The sequence below is a fragment of the Benincasa hispida genome, chromosome 10 (genome assembly GCF_009727055.1).
Source record: "Benincasa hispida cultivar B227 chromosome 10, ASM972705v1, whole genome shotgun sequence".
Taxonomy (NCBI): domain Eukaryota; kingdom Viridiplantae; phylum Streptophyta; class Magnoliopsida; order Cucurbitales; family Cucurbitaceae; genus Benincasa; species Benincasa hispida.
In genome coordinates this window covers 35,326,949-35,347,154 of record NC_052358.1, presented here as the reverse complement: position 1 = coordinate 35,347,154, position 20,206 = coordinate 35,326,949, and the positions used below count along the sequence as shown (strand labels likewise).

The 20,206-nt window shown below is 31.3% G+C and overlaps 1 long non-coding RNA gene across 1 annotated transcript; it reads left to right on the top strand.

The window, feature by feature from the left end:
- Positions 1-2,879: 2,879 nt before the first annotated feature.
- Positions 2,880-19,279, top strand: LOC120087807. Its single transcript, XR_005484699.1, has 3 exons — positions 2,880-3,038; positions 11,968-12,131; positions 18,857-19,279. It is a non-coding gene; the product is annotated as an uncharacterized LOC120087807 (long non-coding RNA).
- Positions 19,280-20,206: the final 927 nt, after the last annotated feature.

The following is a 20,206-nucleotide window of genomic DNA, read 5'->3' as shown; positions in this document are numbered from 1 at the left end:
CCTAATGGTCTGTAGTATATGGATAAGGCTAGGTACCTTATCCTAGTAACATTACGATTTGTAGATGTTACAAATGTTTTAAAATACTACAAATGATTTGATCCTGATCATTCATATATTAGACATGCGAGTGGGGATATACAAAAGAGTTTGTATAAGACTTGACCATAAATGTTTAGTCTCATTATATAACACTGTTCATAATAGAGACTTTCATTTCACTAGGATGACCATAGGTAACATGACCTTAATTCTGAGTGAGTTGTGAACTCTTGCCTATGAGGGAAATCATACTGTTGATTGGTTATATCCAATGGACACAGAAATATATTTATAGTGCAAAAAATGCAGTTGTCGGTCTTTAGTGGAATGCTCAACAGTTAACGGATGGTGGATAATGTAATTAAAGAGTTTAATTAATTATTCACGTACTGTTGAAGCTTCAAGCTATAGGTCCATAAGGTCCCCTTGGTAGCTCAAAAGGATTTAGTTGAGAAACAGTTTTTGGGTTAATTTGTATTGTATAAATTAATAAAAGGAAATTTAATTATATATTATACAATTAAATTGATTCAATTATATATGATATAATTGACATAATGTATTTGATATATTATAGTTTATTCAGAGGAAATAAGTTTTTGAATGAGATTCAAATAGTTGTTAAATTTAATATAAATATAATATGATAAGTTGGTTATCATATTTATTTATATTATTAATTATTTTGGATAATTAATCATTTTTTCTCTCTAACCACCTTAGTGAGTGGTTAAATGGTTTTTATGGAAAAATAGAATAAATGAAAAAAATAGTCTTTTCAATTAGATACGAAACAAACACTACACGAAGTTGAGAGAGCATATGCTAGACACTTTGAGCTAAACGATTGAAGCAGTTTGCTATGCGATAGTGTGTTCTTCTTCAATCGTCTTCCTTCTCCAAACTCACAAACTCCCTCCTAACCAAAATAGCCAAAGCTCACCACTCCTAGGTTCTCACCCTAAGTATATCGATGATACCAAGTGGTAGTGTCTTCCCCTTTTAGTTTGTTTTGTATGCTGTTCGAGGAGTTCGTGACTGTTCAAAGTGTTTGTGAAAGTTCGAAGGATTTATGTAAAGAAGTGTTCTTCAAAGGTATAATCTTTGAACTCTTTTTCTAGTTTAAAAGAATGCTGTAATTTTTATTAAGATGCATAATCTGTATGTTTGCAGTAAATTTTTGTTTTTAATCTAAATGGAATTTGGACGATCTGCTTCCGCTTATGGATCTTGTAAATCGAGTTCCTTCATCCACCACTCAATCCAAGGCTGAAAATAGTAGAGAAGTTCCTCTTGGTGGTCTACTAGAGATTTGAAGATCAAATTTGTGGAGTTAAACAAAGATCAAGAGGGAATCTATAAAGGTATATATTCTAGAAACCCTCTTTTGTGAAAAACCTTTTTTAGCATGCTTTATACTCAAATTAAATGTAATTAGAGTGCTTAATGATTTTGTTAGCTTCCGCTTTATGTATGTTTACTCTATCAAAATGGGACCAGGAAACAAATTATATGAATATTATCAAATGAGTCCTTAGCAACCAACTTTCAAAAATAGTAATGGTCGAATGCTTTCAAAAAACAAGAATTGTTTTTAAAATCTGTGTTCTTTTCTTTTCTTTTCTTTTCTTTTTCCTTTCAAAATTCTTAACACTTTTTAAAACGTTTTTCAAAATTAAAACAACAAAAAACAAAATTAGATATCAAAACAAATCCGTTTTCCAAAAACTAAAAAATAAAAATAAAAAATCCAAAACTAGTTGGTTATCAAACAATTCCTATAGATTTATTAGTCACAATCTTTAAATTTTAGGGACTAAACTTGTAATTTAATCTTCATATAAATATAACTTCTAATGCACTGATATACAATATATTTATTAAGTAATACTAGTTACAAAAATATTATAAACCTTTATAAAATTGTTCATCTAAATACATAAAACAAAAATCATTCAATCTATTTTCTAAAATAGTTTTATAAAAGATCCAATAATATTTGTGTATATATGTATATAAGAAAAATTAAAATGGAATTAGGTTTTCTAACTTGATTGAAGTGTATGAAAAATTAGATATTATATATATATATATTTTAATTTTAAAAATAAAAAAATTATAAATATAGGTGATGAATAATAAATAAATTAATAACTACTAACTCATTAAATTAATATATAAATATCTATAGTTAAAAATAAAATAAATGTAAATTGTCAAATTCAAGATTCAAACTTTGGTCTTGTGCGAAAAGATATGTCCAAACTGCTGAAACAAAATGTTGTTACTTATTTTTAAGAAGTTATATTTAGTGAAAGTAGAATATCATCATTTGAGGGGCATGTATCTTTGATCCCTTAATATATTCGCAATTTAGATTGAAAAATGGAAAAATTATGGTAAACATGAAAAAAAATTGAGTTTAAAACATATTCTAATAGTTCAATTGAAAATATTTATTTTTTAAACTAATATTGCTTGAACCAAAAGGTCGACAAGATAGAAATTATTTTCTTTAGTTGAGAATGTTTTTTCGTTTGGTAGAATATTTAAAAATAATTGAAAATATAATTAACTTATAAGTCAACTTTGTTCATCTTATTTGGTGATTGCTTAACATGTGAGAGGTATGTAAGAGGTATGTAGTTTGATACCCTACATCCCCAGTTTTTTCACCATTAATAAAAAGTTTTCCTACGGCCCAACGGGCCAAATTCCAAAGAGCGGAAGCAACGTCCTTATATTGGGCCTTCAGCAGAGCCCACAGTACGTGGAACTAAAATATTATCAATGTGAAGGTCTCATAACAAATATTATTGTAATTTGCAAAATCATCGTTCACAAATTGAAATTGTGGACCAGATACTGAGGATAAATCATGGACGGGGTCTACGATTTCCTTGGTCGTTGTTTCTTCCTCCCTCTCAACTTTTTTCTTTCTTCCTCTCTACTAGTCCGATGCGTCAATTGTCTCTACCGTTCGCCGTCGATCCTAGGTATTTTTTTTTAGTATATACGATTATGCCTTGAATAAACATAGATCTAGTAGTTTATTTAAATGTATGGATGAAAATCTAGAGTTTTGAAATAGTTTTGTTGAAAATTTAGAAGATGTAGTGTGTGAAGTTTGTTTTGTCTAAGATTTAGCATTTTTTTACTGTTAGATTGAATTTGAAAATTTATTTTTGAATTTTTTGAGTTTTGACTTGAAAATTTAGATGGTTTGTGTGAGTTTATTGTTGTAATTTGAATTGATTTTGTTTTTTTGTTTTTTGTTTTTTTTATGTTTTTTTTTATATATTGGATTGAGTTGTAGTTTGAAATTAACTTTGTTATTGTAATTGGTTTTTATTTATATTATTAAACTTTGTTATTATAGTTTGAAATTTTATTTTTTTATTATTGGATTTTGTTATTGTAATTTGAATTTTATTTTTGTTTGTATAATTTTGTTTATCTTCAAATAAAAGAACTAATGAAATTACATTTCATCTTGAGATTAAATCTAATAAATGTGTATGATATAAAAGAAGAAAAACAAAACAAGTAAAGAAGAAATTTGTTAATTAAAAATTAAAAGAAAAAACAATCTAAGTCGACAACAATAAAAAAATAAAAAAATGGAAATCTTGGACGGGGAAATAAAAATATGGAAATCATGACCACGAGTTTGGTCTTCATTGACCAAGTCATACGTTGGAGGCAGACAATAATCGTGTACCGGGTACACGATTTTTGCTACCCTATTTTTATCAATACTTTTATCTTCCATCTTAATTTTGTAATTTCTTTCCTATGTACTTACTTTTTTTTAAAAAAAAATGCATTATTCTTGAATTTAACCCATCAGATCTATGTAGATTTTTTTTTCAAGGAGAGATTTCTTTTAACCATAGTATTAAATTTCCATCCAAATGTCAATATTTCCATCAATATTTTCACGTTTTCATAAGTTCGATATTGACATGAGGGGTGAATCGATATTTCTATTATATCGTTAAAAAATTCACAAAATATAACATCTAATCAACAAAATATCACTAATGTAATAATATAAATAATAGATATGTTAACTTGTTTAAAAAGAATAAAATGTTTATTTATTAATTATTTTTAAAATTTTTGGTTTTTATCATTTTTTTTCCGAAGTATCCATCAAATCGAAATTTTATCGATATTTCCATAAAAATCTTTGTAAAATTAAGACCTCGATATATCCGTCGATATTGATATTTTGAACATTGCTTTTAACTCATTGCTACATTTTAATATTAATTTTATATATTTTGATCTTAAAATTTGGTTGATTATAATTTTGATCTTAAGATTGTGCTAAATATAATCTAAATTAAAAACTTCAAAAAGTTGACTTTATAACTTTGGAGGCTCGAATATAAATTGAGACATATTTTTACTATGAAATATATCTTTCCTAATGACTAATTCATGTTTTAAATGGATAATTAACTATCATATTCTTACACAGTGGTAGATCCAGAACTTCATATTAAGAAAAAAATTCATAAAATTTTAGATGTTTAACCTATGAACTTGTCTATGTATGATTCATGAAGTTCAAAATGTGTATTAATAGGTTTCTAAATTCTCGATTTTATGTATAATATATTTATAGGTTTCAATTTTGTACCATATATGTCTCATAAATATTTGAAATGTTTAAAATTAAATGCTATATCAAATATAAAAAATTATATTGTATCTAATAAGTTAGATGAAATATTTAATTTTAAAAATTGAAACAATATTTATTTAAATTTTAATGTAACTAGTATTATCAAAATTGTTACATGAATATGTTCGCGACCAAGAGGTATGTGGTTCGAATCTCCTTACCGTTAATATTGTACTAAAAAGAGTTCCATTAATCACAAAATTAAATACAAAAAAAAAAAAAATATGTTTCAAACTATTAGTTACAAAATTAAAAGTTGAATAATTCACTAGACGTCTTTAAATGATATACTAGATACATAAAATTAAAATTTTAACCACTTTAATAGACAAGTTTTGGAAGATTTAGGAATTAAACTTATAATTAACCTTCATATAAATATAACTTTAAATGTGTAGGATAGTATGACAACCCTAAAGAGGGGTGAATAGAGTTATTTGAAAAATTAAAACTTTTTATGAGTTTTGAAATCAAATTAATGAAATTTAAACTAGTGAAATAATTAAAGACAAAATAGATAAATTACAGCTGATTATTGGAATTTAAAGATGTGTTTGGCCTAAAGTGGATATTAAAGATGAGTTTGGCCTAAAGTGGATATTAAAGGACTTAAAAATGACGCTTGGGTGAAAGTACAAAGGAATAATGGGTTGAGATTAAATGGTAAAAGAAAAAAAATATATATATTTTAAAGACTACGACCACCACGATTTTTTAAAAAGGGAAGTTGTTGAAGGCTTTCCAGTTTTTTATAATTCAATTTAAAATTAAAAATAATCAATTCTTTTAATTTCTTTTCAATTTTAAAAAGTAACATTCATACAAGACCACGTATCATGATTTGAACCATTCAATTGATCTGATTTATCACATATATACTATCTCTTCAGTCCATAATGTCACATGGTTGCTTTATGTGTGCCACGACATTGTCGCATAAGATTTTTCTTTCAAATCTTCTTTTTGTCACAATTTATTCGTTTGACGTCTGATTTGAGCGATTCAAAATGTATTGTAATTGTCTCTCTGAACTCTATGGTATAGATACTTTAAAATACTAAAATTATCAATAAATAAAAGTCTGTTTTTATCAAAATGTATAATAAGATTGAAACTCATAAAACAAAAAAAAAAAAAAAAAAACAAAATACAATGATATCTAGGTGAAAGTAATATTAGTTTTAAATAACATCATAGACCTTTATAGAATTATCCGCCTAAATATAAAAGCAACCAATGAAACTTAGAACTGATTTTTCTATACCACTAATCTTCCTATCATTATTTAATAAAGATAAAATTTTATATATATATATATATATATAGAAAATTTGAAATGGAATTAAATTTTTAGTTTCAAATATACTAAAAATTAAATAATATAGAAATATTTATTGTAAAATTAACCAAATTTGAAAAGTAAAACAATATAGAAATGTATAGGTTCAAAATTTAAAAAAAATGAAAATTTAAGAATAATATGACTTAATAAAAAAAAACAATAGATTGAAATTTTAAATAGTTTTATATACATATATTTTAATTATTTAATTAAAAGAAAAACTTAAAGAAGAAAAAAGATAGTAAAAAAAAAGTAGTTGGATGATATCAAATATAAAGATCGACTTTACCTTACTAACATGATTGTTACTACATGCATGCAATTTCAAGATGAACTCTTTGACCATTTCAACTAAAGGAAACAAATTTATTTAAAATAAATAGCATCAACAAAATAAATGTTCAAATTAACACAAACCTTTACTCGGGTCCCTTTAAAAATAAGACCAAAAGAAAAGAAACACTTAAAATTTAAGGATGGAAACACTAAAAGTTCTATGTTCAAACATTTAATGACTTGCAACAAAATCATGAAAACTGAACGAAACTTAACATGTTCTATGAAGGGGTAAGTATATAAAATACCTCGTAAATAACCCCAATATCAAGGTTAGGCTATATGCAATCACATATTATGAATGTCTTATAACTAGTGGGACTAGAGTGTAACTTAACATAGATATCCATCTAAGTGAACAATCTCATCGATCCTATCTTAGGAGAAATGTACTACAACATATCATACATATGAAGTGGACCAGAAGGCGCACAATCATAAATGGTGAATCCATAGGAATACAATTATACATAAGTAGTGAACCCGTAGATACACAAGCATAGATAGTGAACTTGTAAGAACATACGTATATATAGTGAACCCTAATCGACCTAATGTATGAGTGGTTGAAATAAAGATAAGCGAGGTCTAAGTACAAGCATACATTGTTGACAGGCTATGAAATCACATATTATGAATTAACTACTGGGACTAGAGTGTAACTTAACATGGATAGCCATCGAAGTGAGAAATCCGATCAATCCTATCTTAGGAGAAAGGTACTCAACATATCATACACATGAAGTAGACCCGAAGGCACACAATCATAAATAGCGAACCCATAGAAATACAATCATACATAAGTAGTGAACCTGTATATACACAAGCGTAGATAGTGAACTCGTAGGAACATAAGTATATGTAGTGAACCCTAATTGACCTAATGTATGAGTGGTTAAAATAAAGATAAGCGAGGTTTAAGTACAAGCATACATTGTTGAAGAGGTAATAATCCTTTAGTATTTCGAGTATCGAACCCACATGACAAGTAGTAGTTTTAATTTGATCAAGACTGAAGATTTAATACAACCAAAGATAACCTTAATTAATTGTGTTGTGAATGAATAAGAATTTAAGCTAAATATAGTCATAATGGTAATCAGACAGGGCTAACAGTGCTTTAACCTTTCGGACTCTATATCAAAAGTGATGTGGCGACAACACACTAGGACAGTGAAGTATGCATGAGCAGAAATCTGCACCTATTTGGTCTTATGTCAAGTTTTTTTAGGAGTTCTAAGCAATTACTACCTAATGTTCCCATGGGTAGCTTAATCTTAAATTAATCATAGACTGACTTCTTTACCCTATGGTGTCCCTTATTCCTAAGGTGATATGACCTTCTTATTCTTATGCTCTTAGTTCCCTATCCCTTTGTGATATTTGTTTATACTTTAGCTTTCTCAGCACTAAAACTCCACTGGATTGTTAAATTAAGTGGCCAATTTAATTTAACAATACTAAATTTAAATTCAACAAAGAGAATGCATAAATCAAGTTGGTGTTAAGTACAACATTACTTAAGACATAAAGACCTTAGGGCATCCACATTGTTGAACCCCTAAAAGAATTTAGCTCATGATAAATGACAAAATAAACATCTTTATTAAATCAAGAATCATCATTATAATATAGCTCGATTGGTGAAAAGATGGACAACTAAAATAATTATAAGAATTAAATGAAAAATAAAGATGGAAAATTACAACTCAAAAGAACTTGGATAATTTCGCAAGTTCGAACTATTTCTCTAGAATGATTTTCCCTCTTACAAGGTGAAATTATGCTTGAACACACACTTCCATGGGAAGAAATATCCTAAAGTCATTATGCCTTAGAGGAACTTTCGTTCTTAAGGCTACTGACTTAAAACTTTGAGAAGAAACCCAATGGATTGCTATACAAATGGTAGATTATGTGAAGGTGATGAAGGGGGAGGCGACGGAGAGTTGATATCGTGAAATGAAGAGCCTCAATCCTTTTTATACGCACAAAAAATGGTTGGGGAAGACCAAATTTCAAGCTTTAAATGGTTTTAAGACGAAATCAGAGTTGCTTAATTGACCAGAACGTGAAAATTGAAACTGCTCTTGATTGGTTCAGAATCTGAAATTTTAAGGCTCACTGATGCGAGCACATCACTTTCATTACGGGCGCATCAGATGTAAAATTTTGCAAAAACAGCCCCAAAACCTATCAAAATTCAACAAATCAGTTTTAAAATAGCAATAATAGTATTTAACCTCAATTATCCCCAGTGAGCTCAATTTAACAATTTAAGACTATAATTAAAGGCAAATTCATGCACGAATCCATTTTTTCATAGCAAAAGTGCCCAAATAAAAGCTCAAATTCATGCATTTCAAGGCGTGAATTGCACCCCCTAACTTAATCGTTTTCTTGTCCTCAAGAAAATATCACAAACAACACCCATCACCCAAACATGCATGCTTAGTTTAATAAATGCGAAGATAACAACTTTTAGAAGGGGTCTCCAATCCAATACCTTGTGAAACTACAAACTCTCTAATAATCCTCACATGAGTTTCCATTTGTCCAATGGCTCAAAATTTCCACTAGCCACCCCAACATGCCAAACTAGCTAAGCCACCAATTATTGACCCTAGAGAAATTCAAAACATACTATGACTTTACCTAATCAACAAATTAACATGAATTACACAAGAAACTTTTTACTATTTCCCCCAAATTTACACTTTACAAGCCTTCACATTTTTTCTTCTTTTTTTCTTCTTATTTTTTTCTTGCCTAGGAATGACCCTCAACATCACTCTTACCTTCATTCCAGCTTGCCCCCACAAGTTACCTACGAGCATCTGACTACGAGCAAAGGTCACACTCAAGGAAAAACACTCACTTTCCAAGCTAACATTTTCACGTAAAGAGAGAACAAGTATATCATGCTCCACTTCTAGCTACTTTTTGTGGCCAACTTTGAAAGGTCATTTTTTTTTTCAAAGGGCTACCATAAATACATGTACACATTCTCACAATAAATATTATATTGGTATACAAAATGCCAAAGTTATCCCTTCCAAACTTAAAATAAGCGATGTCCTCATTGCTTGAGAAAAAGAAACTAAAAAAAAAATGGGCAAAAAAAAGAGAAAGGTGTATTGGCTTAGTTGTAAAATGTATGGCTAGGATCTCTTAGTACACAAACTAGTGGACATGCGAGAGACTAGCCTAACAAGATTTTGTACAAAAAGACAAACAAAAAACTCTTAATTTTGCATCCTATAGGGTTGAAAGGTACACAAAAGAGACATGCCCTAAGTATCAGCATGAAGAGCATCTTTGCACAACAAACAAATAATATGCAACAATTTTTTTACAAATAATGTCAGCCACACAAAATAGATTCCAGCAAAACCAAAAGAAAACTATCCTACTAAAAGCAAAAGCTAACCTAATTGCACATAAAAGAAACTAAAAGCAAAGTAAATATAAATTGAGTTCTGAGATCATAAAGGAAAGAACAAGAGAAGGAACACAATACTCCCTTAAGAAGATGGAGCATCATCATCAACTTCTAGATTTTTTTTTCATCAACCAAGTCGTGAAGGATATGAGAACTAAAGTAAACTCTTCTTTTAAGATAAGTCAAGAGTTGATGTAAGTTAATTGAGGGCAGCTCAACCTATTTATAGATAGGTTTGGCCTGCTGAACTGAAGTGACATTACTAAATCCTAATTTTACCTGTTGATGCAGCCGCATCATTTCGTTTGTTGTGGGTTCATTGCCCTTCTCTCCCTTTTTCTTATCTCCACACTTAAGTGAAAATTTTAAAAAGTTCATCTAATTAAATAAACTCCTAAGTAGGTTTCTAGGTAGGTGTTTCCTATAATCATCTTAAATACCTCTTTCTTAGACAAAATCGACCTAGATAGAGTTTATTTATTGAAGCAAAAAAACTCAAAATCCCTTTACTTTTTTGAAGAAATAATGGACTAATGATGAAATTGTTGGCGTTGACGCCCTAAATCTCGTGTCATAGTTTTTAAATTATTTGTACAACAAATTATTTATTTAATAAAATAAAATTTTATTTTATTTTACATTTAGTTTACATCAATCCAAAACCGATAAACTAAGATTCTAGGTTATTTGGTGTAGCTTAAACATGTATATGGTGATAGACAAGTGGATCATGTTTAAGTAATAACCTGAATGGTCTGTAGTAGATGGATAAAACTAGGTACCTTATCCTGTTGATACTATGGATACAACCCACTTTATAATTATTATGATTGTTGTAAAGTGTTATAAATGATATGATCCTGATCATTCATGTGGAGAAATGTGAGTGGGGGTATCCTGTACTTAGAGTTTATATAAGACCAGACTATGAAATGGTTAGTCTCTCTTCATAAAACTGTTACCTAAAGAGACTTACATTTCACCAGGATGACCATAGGTGACTTGATCTTCCTGAGTGAATTGTGAACTTCTACTTATGGGGGTTGTCCTTTGATCCACATAGATAGGAGTGGCCAGATTTGTTGACTCAATACGCCTACCATTTTAGGGATTCGTTCGAGTGGGGAGCTTGAAACACAGCTATACAAGATGAAATTCACTTCTTCCCATTATTAAGATAAGTAGATAAATTGTTCCCTTAAGGACTAATTCCAGGTCTTGAACAATGAGGCGCCTCACCCTTTCACTGGCCAGAGAAGGGTCTAGTTTATATTTGGACTATAATTAATTGTTCATTAGAGAGATCAGTGGTATTTAAGGAGTTAGATGTAACTATAGGGGTAAAACGATAATTTTGACTCAGTTGTATTTACGAGCAATTTGTGAAGGGCCAACTTACTATTGATTTGTTATATCCAATGGACACAGATATATATCTACAGTACGAAGAGTGCAACTGTCATTCTTTAATAGAGTGTGGCAGTTAATGAATGTTGGTTAATTTAAAGAGTTTAATTAATTAATCTTGTATCATTAGAGCTTCTAATTTGTAGGTTTATAAGGTCCTTTTGCCACCTCAGTGAGGGTTAAATTAGAATCAATTAATTTTGGATTAATTTGAATCGTTCAAACTAATTTAAGGGAGCTAATTGTATGAAGCGCAATTAATATAATGTATATAGATACATTGTAATATAAAGTTTAATGAGAAAGATAAATATTTGAATATGATTCAAATATCAATTATATGAATGAAATTCATATAAAACTATAGATTAAAACTAATATGATTCATATTAAAACTATAAGTTATTTGAGAGAATATAAAGTTAGGTTATATTATATATGACATAATATAAATTATAGGTTATATTATATGGGATATAATATAAGGTTTATTTACTTATATTATTTTAATATAATTAAATGTAAAATAAGAATTATTTTACATGATGAAGGGAGTTATGAAAATAACTCCCCTCATCTCTGTCATATGCAAATTTACAGAGGCAAAGAAGAAGAGTATGGATAGGTAAAACACAATAAAATGCTCTACAATTTTTCTCTCTATGAAAAACTCTCTCTAAGAAACTCCCTTCTCCCTTACCAAAGTTAAGAAGACAAGCCCACAACTCTTCCTTGATTCTCTCCTTGAGAATAGTGAGGAAGGTTTTGCGATGGTGTCCAAGAGTCCTTGTAAGTTGTGTTCGAGAGGTGGAAAAGAGTTCATGACCTAGCAGAAGAGGGAAATGTGAAGAAGTATTTTTTCTTCAAGGGTAAGTTTCTAATATTCCATTCCTCTATGTTAATTAGAAAGCATGCTTAGGCTTTGTTGCTATTTATCCTATCGTTCTATTTTTCTCTATTTTAATTTGTTCCAAAAATAGTTCACTAACACGAAGGCATTTATACGCTTTCGCATAGGGAATTCGATTCCTTAAGAAAAAAAATAACAAAAATAAAGTAATGAAAAGTTGTACATTTAGAGCTCGATCTTACAGTTAGACCAAGACAAAGGTTTTGTCTCAATTCAGCATCTCTTTCCAATATGCCTTCACTTGTTGTCCGATCATTTTGAAATCATTTCTTTCACTACCTTGAAAACTGACTGTTCTATCATGTGAGCTAAATAGTTGCTTTTGTCTCCCATCCTTTAAACTTGCAGTACAAACTCTCTCCTTTTCTTATGACTCTTTTTTTCTTCTCTTTTTAAAGATCCTATTTTTTCATCTAAGCTTTTTAAAGAGAATATTCAAATTTTTCAAAAAAAAGAACACTATCGATTTGAGTTGCATATGTTGAGGTTGATGCTCTAAATCTCGTGGTTTCGTAGTTTGTATTTCATTTGTACAAATAGATTATTTATTTAATAAAATAAGTTGTTACTTTATTTGACATTTAGTTACATTAATCCAAAACCAATAAACGAAGATCCAAGGTTATTTAATGAAGTTTAAACATGTATGTGGAGACATACAAGTGGATCATGTTTAAGTAATAACATGAATGGTCTATAGTAGATGGATAAGGCTGGGTACCTTATTCTGGTGACACTACGGATATGACCCGCTTTGTAATTGTTACAATTGTTGTAAAGTGTTACAAATGATATGATCCTGATCATTCATTGAGACATGTGAGTGCGAATCTCCTTACGAAAAGTTTGTATAAGCCCAAACCACAAAATGATTAGTCTCTCTTTATAACATCGTTACTTGAAGAGACCTACATTTCTCTAGGGTGACCATAGATGACTTGACCTTGATCTTGAGTGAGTTGTGAACTCATGCTAATAAGGGCTGTCTTTTGATCTGCATGAGAGAGAATGGCCAGATTCATTGACTCAATATGCCTACCATTTTAGAGATTAGTCTGAGTGAGGAATTAGGAACATAGCTACACAAGATGAAATTCACTCATTCCCATTGTCAGGATAAATTGATAAATTACCCCCTTAAAGGTTGATTCCAGATCTTGAACAATGAGGTACCTCAACCTCCCACTGGCCAGATTAGTTATAGTGGGACTATGACTAATTGTTCATTAGAGGATCAGTAGTACTTAAGGAGTTAGATACTACTACAAGGGTAAGATGGTAATTTTGTCCCAGCTATAGTTATGAGCAATTTGTGAAGGGTCAACGCTCAGTTGATTGGTTATATCCAATAAATATAGAAATATATCTATAGTGCAAAGAGTGCAGATGTCGGTCTTTAATGGAGTGACTGAATAAGGATTAATTTAATTAAAGAGTTTAATTAATCAATCTTATATCATTGGAGCTTCTAATATATAGGTACATAAAGTCCCATTGTTAGTTCAATAAGGATTAAGGAGAATCAGTTAATTTTTGTTTAATTTGAATTGTTCAAATTAATTAAAGAAAATTAATTGTATGAGATACATTTAATATAATATAATGTATGTTGATACATTTTAATATAAAGTTTGATGAGAGAAATAAATATTTGAATATGAACCAAAAATTAATTATATGAATGAGATTCATATAAAAATTATAAGTTAAAATTAATATGAATATGATTCATATGAAAATAATAGACTATGAGAGAATAAAGCTATAGCTTATATTATATGTGATATAATATAATTATAAGTTATATATTATATGAGATATAATATAAGTTTATATTTAATTATATTTAATTAGTTAATATAATTAAAATTTGAAATTTGAAATTTGATGGTGGAGGGAGTTATTCTACAACCACTCTCATCTCTTATATGGTTGATCTAAGACAGGGGAGTTATTCATTCATGATTCATACGTGAATAGAATCTGTAGAATAATCTCTCTCAATCTTCATCTTCTACTTCTGTCGTTTTCTCTCAAAAACACTTCCTTCCCTTTCACCAAAATGAAACGGCAAATCTACGAAACTCTACTTGATTCTCATAGAGAATAACAAGGTAACTATTGGGTGGTGTCCTCGTTGCCGTGTTCGAGACCTTGCTATGAACAAGTGTTCATGATCTTGTTGTCAAAGAGGAATTCAAGAAGAACGGTTCTTCCAGGATAAGTCCATGTCCATCCCTTTTGTTCTCTATAATTTACTGTAGAATTGCACGCTTAAGGTTGAATGATTATCTATGTTTTTGTTCTCTCTGTTTTCTTAAGTTTGTAAAATGAATTCTAGAACACATGATCAATTGCTTCTACAGTAGGAATTCCATTCCCTTTAGTTGGTGTCAAATCCAAATCTGTCTATGAATTTCATTTTGTAACATAAATTCAGAGTTTTAGTGAGTGTTTTTATTGCATTTCGAATATATGGTCTGCACTTGGATGTTCACAAAAATTGGCATTAGATTTACCACTTTAAAGTGTTTTAAGTTGTAAGGGCCCCGGTGTTTTGGATATTTAAGTTTTGTTGTCAAGTCTGTAAGTCCATGTCGCTCAATTTGCAAATGTTGCTAAAGAGTTTGGTGCCATTTGGAGTAAGAAGGGGCTAAGGATCATTCAGAAATTGCATTTTATTCTACAACAAAAAGATTTGATACTATGACATAACGAGCTTCATTAAACAAGTTCAAGAGAAAATGGTTTGCAAGATTAATTGGTCTATTTATGAACTGACACAAGCATCTCGATTTTTGAATATAAGATTTGATATTGTGATTAACCTTATGACTTTGACCAAAATGTTGATGAGCCTTGTGTTTATAAGAAAATCATCGACAATACAGTAGCTTTTCTAGTGTTGTATGTGGACGATACCCTAACGCTACTCATTGGGAATAATGTAGGCCTACTGACAAATATTAAAGAACGATTAGCAGCCTAATTCCAAATGAAATATTTGGGAAAGGTGCAGTTTGTTCTAGGGATCCATATCATTAGGGATCATAAAAACAAAACGCTAGCCTTGTCTTAGGCATCGTATATTAACAAAATGCTTGTCAAATATTCGATACAAAATTCCAAGAGAGTTTTATTACCTTTCAGGCATGAAATTATATTGTCCAAGGAACAGTGTCCTAAGACACCTAAAAAGTAGAGGAAATGAGATGAATCCTCTATATGTCGGTTGTTGGTAGCCTGATGTGTGCAATGTTATGTACTAGATCTTATATTTACTATGCAGTGGGGAATGTCAGAAGATATCAATCAATCCAGGATTAGATCACTGGATAGTCGTAAAAATCATCCTCAAGTGTCTTTGGAGAACGAGGGATTACATGCTTGTGTATGGAGTTAAGGATTTGATCCCTATAGAATATACTGACTCTAATTTTCAGACTAATGAATTCTAGGAAATCCATATCAAGATCAATGTTCATCTCAATGGAGAAGTAGTAGTCTAGAGAAACATAAAGCATGGTTGCATTTGCTGACTCTACCATAGAGGCAAAGTATGTAGTAGCTTATGAAGTTGCCAAGAAGGTTGTATTGTAAAATCTGCACCTACTCACGCGCCCTCTTTTCATTATGTTTATTGTTTAAGTAAGCAAGATATTGGGTTAAATGTTTAAAATAGATTGGATTTATGCATTTTGAGGTAAAGGATAAGTTTGAAGAAGGAAAATGTTCAAGTATGGGAACTTAACTCTTGGTTACTTATGGATCTATCCTTACAAAGAGAATTTTTGGCTAAGTGTTGGTCATGTCAAAGGATGTTTGAGCATCGAGTGGGCACAAGGTAGGCATCGAGTAAATGCTGTCGAGCGTCGAATACAACTAATCGAGGAAGATTCGAGCGTCGAGTATAAGGAATTGAGGAAGGGTCGAGCATCGAGTATAAGTAGTCGAGTAAAGGGTCAAGCATTGAGGGTAAGTGAGGAAGGGTCGCGCGTCGGGTAAGAGCGATCAAGTAAGGAGCGTGCATTGAGCGAGCTCCCAACACCAAGTTTCCCATCGAGTATCGAGCCCTTCGATCGAGTATTTAACAGAGAGTCGCGGAATCTTTCATCGAGTAAGGACCTTCCTCCATCGAGTTTTCCCAACGAGGAGCGAGTTGCTCAAAACGCTCAATTTTAAACACTCAATTTTAGACTTCTCTTTTAGTTACCTGGACAGATGGCTTAATCTCGGCTTTTAATCTCCACTAATGGGTGAGGTGGCTTAAGGAGATTTCACGCAAAGAGCTAGGCGGTAGTATAAAAAGGGAGGAGAAATTCTAGGGCTCGTTTTGGGATGATTTACTCGAGCAAACTAGACAAACTTGATACCATTAGAAAGCTCCGTGAGTCTAGTTTTCGAAATCGAGCCATTAGAAGGGAGTTCTTACCGGAGAGAGGGTCGAGAAGGAAGGAAGAGTCGACGGTTCATTTTTCAGGCATTTTTGGGCACTCAACGAAGAAACATAGATGTAGACTGAACCACATGGAATTTCAAGCTAAAATTTTAAGGTAATATTGTTATCACCTTTATGAGTAAGTTTATAGAAGGAACTCTTGCAAGATAAGGTCTGGGATTTGAGTTACATATTTTGGAAGCTAAACCTAGAAAGTGTTGAACAAATAGGTAGCTTCGCAGTCTAGGGCCACTGAGGAAGATTTAAAGCTCCATATCAAACCAAAAAACGTTTTATGTTGAAATTTTGAGGTAATATTTTTAACACAATTCTAAGCATGTTTGAAGAAGGAATGTTCATAAAATGAGTTTTGGAATTGGAGTTATTGATATTAGAACCTGAATCTGGAATTTGTTGGGCGAACATGCAACTACTTTCTAAACGTGGGCTTGGCACCCCAAAAACCCTACTAAGTATTGAGTGTGGGCATTAGAAAGAAGGCGACCCACTGAAGTTTAAGCTCTTTTAAATTCGACTAAATACCCAATGCCCTAAGGTAAGTTACGAAGTTTTGAAAGCGAATTGAATAAATGTGAGCTTAATTTTGAAAGCGAATCTAAAGAGGGGAAATCATGACTAGTAACTAAAGTAATTTGATACGTTCACATGGTTGACATTAGTAGAAGAAGCTCAACAATCTTAAAAGGATTTTCCAAAGACTGTGAGTGACTCTAATGTTTACAAACATTTATAAATGATTTAACAAATCATGCATTTATGAAAAGTCACTTATTGATAGCCAACTTAAATGTTTACCTAACTATTTACTTTACTAATGTTTACGAATGCTTGGTAGACTAATAATTTATAGAGTATGGATAGTTATGGTCCAGGCATGATGTTCTTGAGTAATTAATGTCTAGTACTTATGAAGCATGTTGCCTAAGAAAAAACCTGAATGGTTAGCGTAAGCCACTAAGGAAAGCTAGGTCTATAAGACAAGCTAAGTGTGAAGTTTATGTGAAGGACTCCTAGTAAAGTATGTTTAGCTCAATACTTCAAAGTGGTAACTGAGTTTAGAAATGGTTGATGATAGAATCTTAGCTACGTACACGTAGGGTCAATATGACTGGGTTGGTGATAGACAGAGGCTCCACATCCCAAGAGATAAATTCAAATTTCAGTAAAACTTGTTAATGAAGAATGCTATGCCTTCAGTTGGTTTCGTATTAGCAAGAACTATGAAGAGGGATAAACTACATCATTCAATGATAATTGTTGATAAGTTTATATATTTCCAAGCAATTAAGCTTCATGAGATTGCTTAACATTTTCCTCAAGTATGTACTTATTTGATCGCATGCCAAGGCAATATGACAGCATTATTTTATATAAAGAATTCTATGTTAAAGCATGCGTTCTAAAGATTGTAGTAAGTTTCCACAAAACTACGTTCTAAAAGATTCATAATATATATGATGTTAAAGCCCGATATGTTTTTAGTAAGTCAGATACTAAAAGCATGGAAGGTTTCCAGGAAGTACCTAAGGTGTTGACGATACTTAGTAACTCCACGTGCATGTCGAAAGTTCTGAAGAAGAGGTCGAAGTATGGGTCTCTTAGGCCATATTTGAGAGACCGAAGTATGGGTCTCCTAGGCCATATTTGAGAGACCGAAGTATGGGTCTCCTAGGCCATATTCCAGTGACCGAGGCCGAATATGGGTCTCTTGGCGTGATATAGATGTTGGGAGCTTAAGTGATGAATGCTCGTTCTCAACTAAGATTAAGGAAGTATTCACAAAATATTATTATGTTTTATGCTTTAAGTGTTATGAAGTTGTTTGGTGAGCAACAGTTAAAGACATAAGTAATGGTTAGAAGTGATACACCTCGACTAAGGTGATAGTGGAAGTTGAGCCAGAGGGCCCTCCCCCAACAAAGCTGAGGTTCAGTAAGGTTACGCTCAAGAGCAGACAAGAGGAGTCACTCTCTTGTAAAGATATTTAATGTGGAAACTGAGGCTTAAGGGCCTCACAGAGCTGATATCTATGATGTCTATGTTATGTTTAAATTCTAGTAGAGGAGTTTTATGTAATTACTTGCTTGACTAATTTCTCAATTTTCAGCTACGCTTTTCAGTTCATGATCTCTCTGTTAAGCATGATTGATATGTATCTTTTACGTTTCAAAGGTTAGTCACTCACTAGGTTTCAAGCACATTATGTTTAAATGTATTCTCCACAGGTAGCGGTCACTCCCCAGAAGACAACTCTGTTGTTGCTCTGCCACTCAAGACCAAAATGTTAGAAAGTCTAAGTGAGGGTTATGTATAAAGTAGTACGCATGGATTATGTCATGTAGGGACTAATGGAGTGTGTTAGGCTTACTATTTATGTAAAGTGTATAAGTTGTATTATTGAAGAGTAATGTAGAACTCTGTTAATGATTGTCATTTGTCTTAAATTGATGATTTAGTGTATATATATATATATATATGCATTTCGAGGTTCTAAGTCAGGTTAAGCAGGTTAGTAGCAGTAAGTACCAATAAGAGGGTTGGTGACTACTGCGGTCACATCTCCTTGCAGGTTTAAAAGGTAATCTGGGAGGGGGTGTGACATGTATGGCTCAGGAAATTTTTTATTGATCTGGAAGTATTTCCAAGCATGTCAAAGCCCATCTCATTTTATTGTGATAATAGTGGTGTTGTGGCTAATTCCAAGGAGCCTAGAAGCTACAAGTGAGGGAAGTACATAAAGCGCTAATATCATATTATTCAGGAGATTTTGCATCGAGGGGACATGATCGTCACGAAGATCGCTTTGGAGCACAATGCTGCTGCTCCATTTACAAAGGCTCTTACGACTAAAGTGTTCAAGAGTCACCTGGAGAGTCTAGGTCTATGAGACATGCATCATTTAGTCTAGGGCAAGTGGGAGATTTTACTGGGCACATATTATATGCCCTAGTTTATTGTTTCATGTACTGTACTATGTTTTATACTTTGTTTTTGTACACCCCACTAGTTTTAGGAAAAATGGGAGATTGTTTGGGTTGATGCACTAAATCTTGTAGTTTCGTAATTTGCATTTTATTTATATAAATAAATTATTTATTTAATAAAATAAGTTTTTATTTTATTTGACCTTTAGTTGCATTCACTAAAACTAATAAACTAGGATCCAAGGTTATTTGATGAAGCTTAAACATGTATGTGAAGATATAAAGGTGGATCATGTTTAAGTAATAATCTGAATGGTCTATAGTAGATGAATAAGACTGGGTACCTTATTCTGGTGATACTACAGATAGGGCTCACTTTTAATTATTACAATTATTGTAAAATGTTACAAATGGATATGATCCTGATCCTTCATGTGAAGACATGTGAGCGAGGGTATTCTATACAAAAAGTTTGTATAAGGTCGGACCACGAAATGATTGGTCTCTTTTTATAATACCATTACTTGAAGAGACCTATATTTCACCAAGATGATCATAGGTAACTTGACCTTAATCCTGAGTGAGTTATGAACTCCTGCATATGAGGACAATCCTTTAATTTACATAGATGAGAGTGGCCAGATTCGTCGA